The sequence below is a fragment of the Pteropus medius genome, unplaced genomic scaffold, assembly GCF_902729225.1.
Source record: "Pteropus medius unplaced genomic scaffold, Ma_sr-lr_union100, whole genome shotgun sequence".
Taxonomy (NCBI): Eukaryota; Metazoa; Chordata; class Mammalia; order Chiroptera; family Pteropodidae; genus Pteropus; species Pteropus medius.
In genome coordinates this window covers 16,385,179-16,400,967 of record NW_024356249.1, presented here as the reverse complement: position 1 = coordinate 16,400,967, position 15,789 = coordinate 16,385,179, and the positions used below count along the sequence as shown (strand labels likewise).

The window sequence follows — 15,789 nt, the reverse complement described above, 5'->3', positions numbered from 1 at the left end:
TAATTATAACATTTTTTTACAAAGGATGAAATAATGTGTTTTCCCCTAGATATGCTTTTAACATCATATAAACTGTAATTACATTGCTCAGAGTATAGCTACTTTAAGGATAATAGCATGTATCAGGCTCTTTCTTCATAAATATAAAACCTAAAGACATTGTAAAGGGAATTCTAAATCATAGATGAATATTTTGAATGACCATAGGTCCTATAGTAGTGTATCATGACAATAGGGAAGAGATGAGATGATCATAAAATTGAAATCCTGTGGCCATAACTTAATTGAAAACATAGTTGATAAGAGTAGAGGACCCCAGTTTGGCTCACTGTTTGGGTAAAATCAAGAAATAACTAAGGTGAAACCAGGGAACAAAATCACAATTTCCAATCCCATGTACTCCCTTCTATCAGCTCCATCTTGGCTTGCCATATTTTCTTATCCCGTGTGAACTAAGGATCTAATATTTTACATTGATCTCATTCTCCTTATATGTTCTTTTTTTGGGCCAAACTCCCCAGACTAATCTCAAGCTCCATGTGAATCCAGTAATTCCTCTCTTTTCTTATAATTTCATTGCTAGTTAGCAGTGACAGAAAAATCTACACAACTCTATGGATAAATGTCTTTAAAAAGTTAGGGTTCCATGCTGAGCTGTACTTTTCAGTACTGCTTTGCCCCTAGTAAAGTCTTTATTTTTCTGTCTTCTGTACTTTACCTGCTTCTTTCCGACCTCTCCTAATACATTTACCCCTTTTTTCAGATTTATTCTTTCCCCAATTTATTCTTTTTCTAATTGTACTATGTAAAATTGTTAAAATAGCCAACATATGTTGAGCGTCACCAGAAATTAGAGTCAGTGCTTAACAGCTTCTTTTAATCCTAATAGTATTGAAAGTTAAGTATTGTTATTCAATTTTAAAAATGATGAAGCTGAAACCAACCTACACAGTTATTAATTGTAAGAGCTAGGATTCAAAGACAGGGTTTTATGACTCCCAAGTCAAAATCATTTTCATTATAATGTGGTCTTTCCGTTTTATACTGGGAATCTTAAGTTATTTTCATGCTTCTATCCTAGCAGTGGTTTAAATCTTCCTAATGAATACTTTTTTCTATAAGAATCTCAAATTCACTCATTCATGTATACAATCATTTAATCATCTAACATCGTCGCAATAAAATATCTCGAGCATTATAAAAGATTTTTTAAATTACATAATTTTGTATCCTGTCTTGCAGAGGATCAGAGTCAAATAAGACAAGTAAATACAGACTATATATTATAGACTATAACAAGATAGCATGAACTGGGTGCGTTAACTAACAGAAATTTATTTTTTAATAGTTCTGGAATGCCTAAGTCCAAGAATAAGGTATGTGCAGGTCTGGTTTCTTCTGAGGCCTCTCTCTTTGCCTGCTTTGCAGACAGCTACCTTCTTTCTGTCTCCCCACATGGGTTTTCCACTGTGCAGGCACACTCCTAGTATCTCTTTATCTTCTCATAAGGATATAGGTCTTATGGATTAGAACCCCACCTTTTTGACCTCATTTAACTTTATTACCTTTTTAAAGACCCTGCCTCTAAATACAGTCCAATGGGAAGGGGGCACTTCAACATATGAATTTGAGGACATAATAAGGTGTATTATAGGCAGCAAATATGGTAATTGTCTTCCGTGAGTTTTAAAAAAAAATAGTATAGGTGTTTATAAAATTGAGAGTTAAGTACAGTTTAGATGGAGGTGATTCTGACACATATGTAGAGAAAAGGAGATATAAACTAGAACTTGATGGATGGTTTAATCTGGAAAAAATTTGACACAGGGGGCAGAATATTTCTTATGATGGAAATTAACCGTAAGAGTAAATACTTACGCAGGAATTAGCAAGGTGTGTATAACCGGTGTGTATATTAGGCTAGGAAGGTGTTTGAGGACAGACGGTGATGGCTGTGAAAAATCCTTTCAAAGTTGGCATTAGGATAGTCCTTGAAGTTAGAGATATTCCTTTCCCTCCTTCTTCATCCATAGCAAAATCTAGCAAAGATTTAGGATTTTAATTTTAGTATTAACTCATGAATCTAAATTGGATTGATTCAAAGCTATAATGGTAGGTTGGTAGTAGATGAGGTAAATAATTACTATTGTCTGTTGCATTGAGTTCAGATTTTTCATTTTAGTGCCTTCAGTGTAAGGTTTCATTTTGTCTATCTTATATTATCTCATCCTTTTTCTGGGCACGAACCCTGTTTTTACTAGCACAGTGTCAACACTATCTTTAAGGTATTGACCCTGTATCTAAATCTACCCTTATGCTCCTGACTTTATCTTGCCTGAAGTGGAATACCCAACTCCTCTTTATTAATTTAATTGTTTTATAAACGCTATCTTCATGTTCACCTTCTGCAGGGGTAAGCCTCGCCTGAGGGTTGTAATCAGTGAATTCTTGACTACATTCAGCAAAGTAGTTGGTAATATACTGTCTTGCACAGATCTTTGGATATTCCATGAAGGTAAATTTTGTCTTCACAATTAGAGAAGGATTTCATTTGCTACCTCTTGCATTGAGTGTGCAGTAGATACATTACATAGTACTATTTTATTGACTACAAAAGCAGGAGCTATTCTGTAGCATAGGTCAGATATTTAGAAAGATAGAGACACTTGCAAGCCACAGGAGGCATTCATTGATCCTTAGTGTATGTCAAAGCCATCTTTACCTCCCCTTCACCTTATTGCATGTGTCATGTTCTTATCACATCATATTCCATTTCTAGCTCTAATCTGGAAGCTTTGGAAAACTACCAAATTTAAAAGCTGCAATATATTTACAGAATCTACCTATACTCTGTACAAAGATGATACCATTGTGACAGTATTATTTGGCTCTATATGACATTCAGTTTGAAAGTAGACTGAGTGGCTCTAAATAAATTTTTAATTAAGCATCTGATTTAGATGATTTGGGACAGAGTAAATTTGATTTTTTCTTTTGTGTCATTAAACCTTTTTTTATATTCTCTCTTTAAAAGAAATGTGATTTTGTCCTTACTTCTAAATCGTGATGCCATTATTACATACATTTCGGTTTAAGCAAAACTAAACATTTAGATACAAGAAAACAATGAATGGAGCATTTAAATAAATTGACAGCTTTTAAAAAATGGAAATGTCTTTTTACTCACTTTATTTCATCAAAGAAAAATGATGTGATCATTTTTGTTTTTGATTTTCTATTCGGTGTTATTCATGAGCCTATTATCTGTAAGTAGCAGGTAAGAGTCTTTTAAAACATTTGTACTGGCAATATCATGTATCTTTGTTTAATTCAAATTAAGTTCAACTCAAATACCCATTCTTTCCCTGTAGGCACACATATGGTAGGACTTTTGTATTGGTTGTTTGTTGTAGCAAAAGAATCCATGCTTGTCTGTTTGATTACATGTAAGTTTGGTGGTACTTACGTAGTTCCAAAAGTGATCCCTTCGTTTTTAACTGTCACATTAGCCTTTATTCTTGCAGGTTGAAAATTACTGTGTAACCCAAGTGGTATAATGTGTGACCTAAACCTTGAATGCAAGAGCTGTTTAATGAATTGCTTTTTAGCCCATCCTAGCCTAAAAATTCTCTTTTCCGGCTCTGAAACACATACAAAAAATCTGTTTCCGACTTCGTGGTATGAGCACAGCTCAGTCTTTAGGAATAATTTCTTGCATTCTTGGAGATTTAACAATCTCCCTTCTCTTTTTCTTAATTAATACAGCTTAGAAATAAAATGTAAGTTAATTTTTCAGTTGATTATCTGCCTACATTAAATTTTCAATAAATCACCTTTCTGCGCTTAAAAGGACAATTTGTAAAAGGCATTGATTTGAGAACGGAGAATTGGGATTGAGGCATTCACGGCAGGTGAGAAGAATGACCAACACCACATAGTGAGTGAGTTGCACGTTAAGTATGTTTTATGAGAAGGAGGCAGCCATGATCGAAGATTAAAAACCAGAAAGTCAAAAGCAGAAGTGCTTAGAAACACAGCTTCAACAATTTCATGTACTGATTTTCTATAATCGCCATTAATCCCTATTTGGCTCAATAATGTGATGAGAGAACCTGGTTGAAAGAAGTTCTAAAGTATGTTCTAATTCTATTGAAAGATTTTTATGCAACATACTATTTAATAATCTTAAAGAAGTCTAGGTTATTTCTATACTGTCAGAATTAAATAGAAGGATTTACAGTCCTTGATAAATCTTGATAAATTCTTTGCGAATCCAGTAAACATCACGGATTTCCTGAAGGAAATATAGAAAGTACAGCTAAAAATAAAAACAATAACCAAACCAATAAATTCCCATTTTATATAACTATAGAAGATTATAATTAAAGCAGTTCAGTATTACCTACCTGGTTAGGATTTTATCATTTGTCCTCATATGATCCTAAATTTTCCAGGATGAAATTATAAATAAATCTGTAGTAAAATCTGCTGCTGTAAAGTCTTAAGAATTTTTTTCTAAATTGTGATAGTTCAGCATTCTCTCTACAAATAATTCTTTGAAATTATTGTAATGTTATAGTTTTTATATAGCTCAATCCTACTCAATAAAATGTCTTTACAAGTTAAAAGTTAAATTATCTCTGGAGTAAATCTCAGGCCTCCTTATTGGTGTAAATCATTTATCTGCTTAATGTTTTATAGTCCATATTCTTATTCATTTTGAGGTTAACTGAAGATCTCAAAAAGCATTTAATTAGAAAAGAAAGGAAAAGAAAAAGTTTTGTTTTCAACGCCAGGAAGGTGGAGACCCTATGCTAGAAGTTTGATATGTAATTATTTTCAGATAAAAATATGTAAATAGAATGTAAATGCTGCAGCATTTGAATAACAGCAAAAGCAGGAAATCAGCTGAGAGGCCGCATACCCTAATAGCTTTCAGGATCCCTGGGTTCCAGCTCTAGCTCTGTGATAACTAGATGACTGACCTTTGAAAGTCATTTATCCTCCCTGGGCTTCAGCTTTCTCAAGAATAAGGAAGAGGTTGCTTTAGATTCTGCCTAAGTTTCCTAAAGTATGTAATTCTATGACATAGGCTACATATTATGGCTTCCTATCAGAATCATTTTAACAATGAAATATATTTTATCTTTGGAAATTACACAATATATTTTCTGCTTTTCTATTGAACCCTACTGTAGGTTGCACCAAGGGAGGACAGAACCAGGAAGGTCCAAGCAGAATATTTTCCTCTGTAAATTATTATTTTAGAGATAGGGAGAGAGAATAACAAGGAAAGGGAGGGGTAAAAGGAGAAGAAAGAGATCTGTCTTTTGGCGAGACTGGTATAAATCCTTGAGTGTGTAATGAATTTCTCAAATTATATGTAATCGGTGACTTTATGTTCATAATACATCCAGAGAGCAACCACTTCTCGTTGCTTCCATACTGGTCAAAGCCATTGTCATTGCTCACCTGCATCATTACACTAACAGCTTAGTCAGAATTCCTGCTCAACCCTTGCCTCATTTCAGCTGCCTGACTTATCCTGTCAAAACCTGAGCTCGATCATGTTCCTTCTCAGAGCTGTGCAATAGTTTCCTGTTCTACACAGAATAAAATCTAAAGTCTTTATAATCGTCGACATGGCCCTACACGGTCTTCTCTCATCTTGGCACAGTTCTCTGACATCTTTTTACCTTTCTGCTCTGCCGATGTCTCCTCCAGCTCTTGCTCACTCTGTCCCAGCCTTACTGACCTTCTTACTGCTTTTCTTATCCCTGGAGCACATAAGAAGCCTTTGCACTCATGGTTCTCTTTGCTTGGATCACCTTTGCTCACTTGGCTAACTGTGTCACCTCTTTCAAGTTTCTGCACTACCATATTGAATCCTACACTGTCGACTGTTTTGTTCACTGATGCATCCCAAGCACCTTAGATGGTGCCTGGTACATAGTACATACTCAATATTTGCTGGATGTATTAATCTTAGATGTTATATTTCTACTACTAGGTCTTGTTTTATTTTCTCAGTTACTGGTTTTTCCAAAGTGTATCTGGTTTATAAATTCAACTCTGGCATCAGCTTTGTATTTTGTTTTGCCATGTTTTCTTGGGGGAACCTCCCCATTGTCTTACGTGGCATCAATAACTGTACTAAATATTCTCTAGAAGGAAGCCTAGTTTAATAAATGCAGGCATTTTTAATTCCCAGATTTCTCTGGAGAAAATCAGTGAGGCGAACGGGTCAATTTTCAAAGCAAAATCCACAGACCAGGAGGTACACCTTACAGATGGAATAAGCTGAGAATATGACAGGAGGAGGGCAAAGACTGTAAGAAGCAAAACAGAAAAATTATAAACTACACAAAGAATATACTGGAATACGCAATTGATATTGTAGACAAAGGTATGAAAAGAGGCATTTAAAGATATAACAAAGTTCACAGCTGTTACTTATCTCTTTGTATTATGCTTCGAGATAGGAAGGAAGGATGTTGTATCAGACAGTAGCGATCCAGTGGATTCCATACTGGGTCAGGCAGGACCTGGATGGCTAAGAAGACTGAAAGGCCAGACACAACATAGGACGAGGGTCAATGTGTCCGCTAGAGTTCCCATTCTTCTTTTCAATTTCTACTCAGAGAAGACAGAAGATGCAGAAATGTGTTTGCATTTATTGCAGCTAGTTGTTTAGTCAGTGCTCTAAACAATCCTGTCTTCTGATTAAGTAAAGACAAAGGTGCTGGGCCCATGGGGAATGAATGCAGAGATGAGAAAAATATCGGCATTTGATTGTGCAATTACTTCATACTTTTTGATGTACATGGTTAAGGTTATAGAAAAGAAGGAAATGGAAAATACACCTATAAAAGAAGAGGAATGAGATTTTACAAACAAGACACACATATTCTAAATAGAAGCTTTATGAATAATATTAATGAAAATTTATGTAAGCATGAAAAAATTTGATATCTAAGTAAAGAATGTGTGTCAAAAAACCATGTAAATATAAAGGAAAAAATATTGAACCTTGTACTAATTTAAATAGGGATAAAATAGGATTGTATAATAGAAATTGAAAACTATTATTCTAAAATTCACTTAAATGTCGAAATTGCAAAAAAGATAATCTCTAAGAAGGCTGGTAGGGGGTTGACAAATGTACCTTTCCTCGTATGTGATTTTAGACAACTGTGAATTCAAGTAGAGATGATTCCAGTTAGAAATACCATTGTGGTGAATCACATAAGTCCCACAGAAAGTAAGATCGGAACTCTTTGAGTTGTGATGACTAAACACAAGCAGGGTAATGTATATAAAAGACATTAGGCTGGGAGTCCAGAAAATTTTTATTTAGACTCCTTTACAATTTTTGAGGGTGGGAAGCAATGTGATGATGATCTATTAAATGCATCTCATCTTTTATATTCCTTTTATATTCCTTTCTCATGTAATTTTTTTGCACTCAATCCAAAAACCAAGAGGTCACTTGCCATGCTGAAGTTGAACTTCGCTATTGGGAATTTACAACGTAATAACTACAAGCAGACACAGTATTTCCATGAGCCATAGATAACTTTATGCCTTCAAGACATTTAAAATCCTCTTTCAGTGAGGCAGGGAGTATATCAATCTGGATACAGCCTCGGGGTTGGAAAGGAGGGGGTCCTTATCTCAGTAGAATCAGAAGCAGAAAGAATAAATGGAACAAATAGTGGGACCAAGGAAAGAAAAGAGATTAGTCCTTACTCCCCACTGTGCAGTCAGGATGTTCAGAAACTGAAGACAAATATGTGAGCAGTGCTGGATTATCCAGTTGGCCAACTGGGTATATGATTAGTGTACTGGTAAAGCTGATAATATTTTTAAAAAATATAAAATGTCAAAATAAGTGTAAAAAGATCACCATGGGTAAAGTTCTAACCGTGTTGGTTGTCTTAGCCTTGTTTTAGAACTTAATGCCATTTTGTTATGTTTAATTACAAAAGGCATTTGTGGGGGGTGGGGGGGGTTTTTTATATAGTCACTGTTTCAGTTCTCAGGATCTGTAAAAGCCCTGGAATGGAAATGGCAAGCAAGCAGGCTTTGGGACTGACTACTCCAGAACATGTAAATATCTTTTTCTCCCAACCTCTTGGTGGCATTGATCCACTGTAAGCTGTTGCCCTGGCTCTTCCAGAAACCCAATTTGAGAGAAAACAATGGGGTATAGTTAGAAGACTGCTGTTCTAGAAAAAAGCAGACCAGTTGGCTCTTTCTCACTTGAAGTTCTCTGAACTTGTGTTTATTCATTTGTTACAAGAATGGATTGGGCCAAATTATTTCCAAAATCTGAATCTTTTTCATTACTGTGTGACCTTGGGTAGATTCCCAACGTATTGGTTGTTTCCTCATCTTTAAGTTGTGGGATAATAGTTATTAACCTCATCCATTTCTCTTTCCCTTCCTCCCTTCCTTCATTCCTCTTTCTTCTAAGTGAATGAGATAGTACCTGTGAAAGCACTTTGAGAATTCAGAATGTGGCATACAAATGCAACACATTATTACAATTTCTAAGGGAATAGCTAGGTCAACAACTGTTGAATACACGTTATGTACCAAGCACAGTGCCATGTGTTTATAATACATTATCTCATATAGACTTAGTATATTTACAAGGTGCTTATTATATATTTGCTGCAGATGAGAAACCTGGGATTCATGGAAGTAAAGAGATATTTTTAAGGTCAAACATAAGTAGCAGAATTTTAGAGTCAAACCCAGGTGTGCCTGATGCCACTCCACCAAAATTATTTCCTGTGGCTTTAAGAAAAGTAGATCTGTGAGGTGAACCTAAAGGATCAAGGCAGCTGGAGTTGTCCTATTCGTTCTGAATGAATATGATGGCTACTCTGCTTCCTTTCAAAAAAGACAAAGGAGGTCTGAATAGCTACTTCTGTCAGGGTAGAGCTGGCAGATAATTTTGAGAATGATGTTTCTTTTCCCTTATATGTGCATCATTATAATATCTCATCACTAGAATACTGAAGTTTTAATAATTCTTCTAAAGTAGGTGTTGAGGAGGAATTGCTTATATGGGGAATTTCAAGACATGTATAATTTTTAAAAAGCCTCACAGATGATTTAAACGGGTCTTCCTCCCAATGAGAACTTCTGTGATTAAAAGCACTTAAAAAGGGCGGGGGGAGGGGGGGCCTGTGAAAAATTTTAGAAGTGTCATTCTAATTACTAAATCGCATGGGTTTGATTCTCAAAAGAAAGCCCCCAGACTCAGCTTGTAGTTTCAATTATTTTCAGAAAATAGTGACCATTTCATAACCATTTTCAAAAGGAACAAGAAGCAATGAGGACACAGTTGTTGATAGCTAAATCTTTCTATTTCATTGCCCTATCAAGGAAACTAGGGAAGAGCTACATCAACCCTAACAAATATCTACTCTAAAGGTTTAGTTCCTATGGGATCTTCGTTGCCAGAGTGTACAAAAGCCTGGGATAGTTGTTTTATTTGATACTAATTCAGCCAGGCAAGCCATAAGCAGGAGTGTCACATCTAAATGTCTGAACACACTGCTCATCTTCCACCGTGATTGATCTCAGATTATAGTACCACGTCAAGGTTCATTTGATCCAAAGCATTTCAGCTTTAGCTTTTACCTCTCGCTGGCTCTAATGAAAGAAATTTCCAAACGTAAAGGTCGAGGATTCCTTAACCTTTAATAATTTTATTATATTACTCTTCAGATTCTTCTTGCAGATCCAGAGACAATTTTTATTGTTAGTGGTAAAACTGCTAATTGCTAGTTGAGAATAGAGTTTTTATTTTTAGTACAAGTTTCTTGGGTTTTAAGGTATTTCTTGACGATTTATTTATTTATTTTTTTTGTATGAAAGCCAAACTACTACATTGAAAGAAACCGATTCATGTATCCATGGCTTGCTTATATTTTTAAAATCTATTTAAAGTAATTCTTAGTAAATGGAAATGACTAATTATCTTTTTTTTCCCTAAAAGTTAATTTTCTCTGATGATAGAAATCCGATTATAAGTTTAAGAATATTTGACAGCATTTTTATTAATAAAATTTACAAATTTAATCTTTCTCAAAATACATAAGCTCTCTATACATTAAATTTTTAGTACTATTCAGTTTTCTAATTATCTCTTTTCATTTTTAGTTTAGTTAATAATATGACTGTATTTATAGGAAATTTGGCTATAAGCCAAATCTCTTGGAAATAATTATTGGTTTCCATTAAAAATTTAAAGATTGACAAAGGAATAAAACTATAATGAAGTCACAGAAATCTTTCATGGAAGAGTAAAGACAGAACTAAAACAAGGCATTGAGGAGAAATTGAACCACTATGTTCCTCCTCACACATTTCTACTTCATCAGATTTCAGTGATTTATTGTCTTTAAAAGATTATGCTTTCTGTGGATAACATGCAGCTGCTCATTTTCCAAACTTAACTGGATCTACTGATTGGACACACCTGAGTCTGTTGAGGAGCTGCTACAATAGAGATAATATTTGGTGTTGGTTTTATTATCTTGGTTCTTCTTTGATAAATGTACATGAGCCAGAGTTTGATTTTTGACAGTTTTGGGGATTGAGGTAAACTGGTTAAAGTAGAAAGGAATTTTGAAAAGCATAGTAATTTCAAATTAATATTTTATTAGAATCAATTCACATTACCTAAATGTGTACCAATCCACTTTGTTATTGCCTCAAAAGAAAAAAAAATGCAAAGCATGTGACTAATTAGTTATCGCTCATATTTTGCCTCAGTTTATTTTCATCTCTGTGAAGTTAGAAAGATGTCACACCAGTGATTTGTTTTGTAAGAAAAAAGGCACTATTTTAATCTTCAAAAAACAACAGCTTGCAGGGGTCAATCTTTTAAAGTATAAGTTGCAATTATTAATAAGTTTCCTTCAGGAAATATATGAAATTAAATATTAAAGTACAGATCTAAACAGTGCTAGAGTCTCAGGGCTTCTGAGAGCATGATTTCCTTATTAGGGTGAATTAATTGACCTTCTTCAATCCAAATGTAGGATCTTACATGAATACGAAATCCTCATTCTGTCTCTATACCTCATCATTTGGGCTTTATTTACCTGTTAGTATTTATTTCTTTTATTAGGCACAGTTTCTTAGAAGTTAACTTTCCATGATGGCATAGTTAGCTGCTAAATAAAGGTTTGTTTTTTTTTATATAAAAATGGAAACTTTTGCATTATGCTCAGTTTTGTTGGTTCACTCCGCTGACAATATTTGTTTACCACCCATTATGTGTCAGGCACTACTCCAATTTCTTCGAATCAAACTAAACGAAAGACCTGACCCTCGTGAAACTTACATTTTTTTATGGAAGGTAGAGGAAATTAATAACAAATGTGTATTCTAAGTGTATTATATAGTGTGTTAAAAGGTGATAAGTGCTGTGGTAAAAAAAAAAAAAGAAACTGTAGACAAGAGCAAAAGTAAAAATAATGAGTGCCAGGCATATGTGGGGATTAGAAGAGTTGCAGTTTTAAAAAAGATGCTCTGTTTGCTTTGTTTAGAGGGGGACATTTGGACAAAGATGTAAAATAGGTGAGGAATGTAGCAATTTGATACCTGGATGAGCCAGAGCAAAGACTCTAAAGCAAAAGTATTTCCTGCAGTGTTTAAGAAGGAGCAGAAGACGGTTTTCCTGGAGTAGAGTGAACAAGGGGGCAGTAGCAGAAGATGAGATAGGGAGGCGTGGAGTGGAGGGGATCACACAGCTAAAAAGGGTTAGAGTTGAATTCAGATCCTGGCATTACAGAGTGTGTGCTAATAACTTGAACTTAGCAAAGACTACTTATAGAAAAAGCCCCGAATAGGAAAAGATATCTTTTATTTTAGAATGACTCTTCTTTTCCTTCTTTACAAGGAAAAGATAACAAAGCTGGGAAGTGTTGACAGTGCCGAAGGAGGATGATTATGTTTATGCTGTCTGAACAACCACAGGCTCTCAACAAAGACTTATTTCTCCCTGGTGTTACAAGAGCCTGATGCAGCTTAACTTCTTACTATCTTTATTCTGGGACTCAACGTGATGGTGCAACCCTTATCTGGGGGCATGTCAGTATCATAAATGATGACAAAGAGAATGTGCCAAACCATAGGCTACCTCTTAAATCTTCTGTCTGATGGAGACACACCTTGCCTCCGCCCACCTTTCATTGGCCACAGCAAGTCATGTGACCACTACTGAGCTCAACAGATCAGTGCTCTACGCACATCCCACAGGGAAAGGACCCACAGAGGTGGACATGAACTTGTAAGTGGACTCTAATCTACCACAGTGGCACCACCTTAATTTTTAATCATGCCTTACATCTTTGCAGCTGCTAATCTGCTGGCATTTTCCAGGGCTGGACCAGCCTATAAATAAAGCAACAAACAACACAGCCAATGCATTTCTTAGGTTGGGAGATCTCTTAGATGATCTAAACCAGTGCTTAGGCAGAGAACCCTTTTGAAGAAATTTGACAGTTTTCCTAATTGGATTTCATGAAACCCATTTGGATTCCATGAAACCCATTTCTTCTGAAGGAAAATAAAAATACCATACCCTAAAATATTGGTGAGTAATCTAAACTTCAGCTAGTTGAATATATCTTATGAAGAGAGAGAATTAGTAAGCCCTGATTTAAAATAACAACAACAAAAAACCCCAATTATATCAGTATTATATCTTTCTGATTTTTATTACAGGACATATACAATATCATAATGCATCAGTTTGCAGATTTCTCTTATAGAATGTGACCTCCTTGAAAACAAGGCCTGTGTATTATAAGCTTTCTCTCTTTACCACCTAGTGCTTGGCAAATAGAAAGTAGTCTCAATTCACAAAATGAATGAATTAGTGAATGAACAAACAGAATGAATGAATGAATGGCAAACTTAAAGCCAGGTTAATTTATTGAATCAAGGTTTTCTTGAAAGCAAGTGGTATACCAGTGATTCTAATAGTTTAATATTTGCTCCTTGTGCTTCATTGTAGAAAATCTTCATGAATGATTCAGTAAGAACGACTTTCTCCAGAATAGGACTGTATGCGGAAAGGCCTTCCATAGGCATAGGCTGTTCAGACAGAATGTACTCTTGCATGACATAAAAGTCTTCTATATGTCAGAGAACATGTGTTTTTGTTCATTTGTTTGTTTGGTTTGGTATTGTTTTAGCTATGAAGTACAAGCTGTGTAGTAGAAATTTTCTTGAGATTTAGGATAATTTTGTGATACTTTTATGCAATTAATTTGCCCTGCTTATTTCTTGAAGTACTTATTTTGCTACAGATTCTCCAGTGCCCAAGATATTCAACATAATCTAATTCTTCACGCTCCTCTTCACCTCCTCATTTCTCTTACACATCTAGAATTGCTATAAATTAAATTGATCTGAAAAGGGAAAATCTGTAATTTTCTCATGAACAGTTGAATTTAATATTACACTTGTTATTTTACCGTGCAATGAATGAAGGTTAATTTTTTTAAAATCTGAATTTATTTTGTTTCATTTTGCAAAAGAATTCACTTCAGTATATACGTGAACTAAATTTTTTTGTTTCATTTTGTTTCGTTTTAAGATTCTCTTAGTTTGTAGATCCAGAAAAAAATCACAAAAAAATCTCAAATGATTTTCAACTTTTTATGAAGAAAAATACTCTTAAATCATAGACCTATTTCATAGCAACTCATTTATTTTCCTTTTTTGAAATTATAATTCTAAAACTTTGGCTCAAATAGTCAAAACTATGAATGGAAATTTGTGTTTTACTGATAAACATCTTTTCTAATAGGTATCTTTTTCCATAGAGGAATAGGACTGCTAAATTTAGCACTGTCAAATACTCCAGGTTCAAAGCTCTCTGCTCAGTCTCCAGTATGGAAATGCTGCCACCAGCCTTTCAACTCCAAGTCTTTATGAACCTGGACCTTTTGGACCGAGGTTAGAAGTCTGTCAATTGAATTCTCTTTATCAAGTTTTACTTCAGATTGATGACCTTAGCTTCATTTCTCCTCTGGGGTCCTTTAACTGTGCTAGAATATTCTTTGGAAAAATGATACTTTTCAGTGACTTGTGCCTAAGTACTATCAGAATTTTCCTATTATGTTTCAATGCTCTATTACTTTCTTCCGTCTAATTAATTATTAAATTTGGGATGTAATTTACTTGCTTTTTATAAAGATTATTTCTATTCTGGCAGTTTTTCATTTTATTTTTGCTTTCCTCTGATATAGTACTAGAATTTTTAAATATAAGATTAATTTACTTCCATTTTCTCTCATAGAGAAAAATACAATAACCTGATCTTTTTGTTAGTGAGAGAGCAGACGCTGGTCTCATTTCTAACTGGCACATTTCAATCCTGAATAACCAATGTACATATATCGTCTCACTTTAGAAAGCACTTTAGAAAGAAAAACTCTTTTATAAGAAGTGATTCATTATGCAAATCTAAAAAAGCTCTTTACTTCCTTCTTAGAATGGACTTAGCTTTGAGTTGCTTTTTCATTTTTGAAAGTAGTAATAATGAACATAATTGTTCTTCTGGTATATCTATGCTATTGTGAGGAAGGACCTTCCACAGTTTTAAAATTTGGTTAAGAGCTGTCTCTACACTGGAAAGAAAGTGATCATGAATATAATAAATATCTAATACCTTCATATTTGAGCATACAGACCTATGGATAGATTAGGTAGTAGACAAAATTTGAAAGTCTATATAGTAACAAAACTTGTTTGTCTGGCTTTCTCTTTAAATGTTTTTAAAATTGCATGGGAATTATAGGGGAGGAAAAATAATTTTACCTCTACCCTTCTAGGTTCTTGGCTGAGATCCACTCCCAACCCCTGCCCCGCCGCCCCATAATAAAAGACAGATTAACAGGAGAAAAACAAATAAGTTTAATAGCATATATACCGCCTCTATACAGAAAAACTGAGTAACTCCCAAAATGGCCCAAACTCTTACCTTAAATACCTTTTCCAGCTAAAAAACTAAAGAAGATATGTAAGGGAGCTGGAACCAGTTATGAAAGTTTTTCAGGCAAAGCACAGTAAACAAATGTATGGTTGTTATATAGATTTAAGTCCTTGTCATCTCTACTGATAAGAGCTTTTAGAGTTTTTAGTCATCTTCCTCTTCCTGGTACAGAGGAGACACCCTTGCAAATGGAGAATGTTCCTTATAAATACAAATGTCTCTTACAGAAGTGTAATTTCTACTCCATTTTCAGAGCTTCTTCTCCATGTCTGCTATTTCTTAATAGCCTGCTCAAAATAATTATTATGCCAATAATATATATATTGGGGTGGCAAATTCTGCTTCCCTTCAGTATCAAGTTTGAGTTCAGAAGAATACCAAGGGAAATTTGCTGATGAGTTTTCCTAACCACTACTGAAGAATTAAGGCAGTGTTATTCAAATTAAACAACTCTGAAGTTTTTCTATCCCCATTATGATATTTTTTCAGAAAGAGTTGAATTCACATTAAAATTAAATATAGACAGTAATTTTATATTCTATAATTTTATATTTTCTGACTAGTTAATAAACCCAGAAATCTAAACAATTGAAATATTTTATTGTACTACTAGCTTGTTTGTGTTTTAAAAAGTTGGTTTTATAAGTAGCATAATTTTGTTGAAAGTATTTTAAAAAGTTGCCTAAAATTGCCTTTTCCCAAAAGATTTTATCTTGTTTTATCTATCCTAAGGAGAAGCTTATTATCTATTGTAGCCTTGT

The 15,789-nt window shown here is 34.4% G+C and overlaps 1 protein-coding gene across 2 annotated transcripts in view; it reads left to right on the top strand.

Annotated features, from left to right (window-relative positions):
• KCND2 (potassium voltage-gated channel subfamily D member 2) overlaps nt 1–15,789 on the top strand; it is a 458,997-nt gene that overhangs the window by 85,223 nt on the left and 357,985 nt on the right. The window lies entirely within an intron of this gene.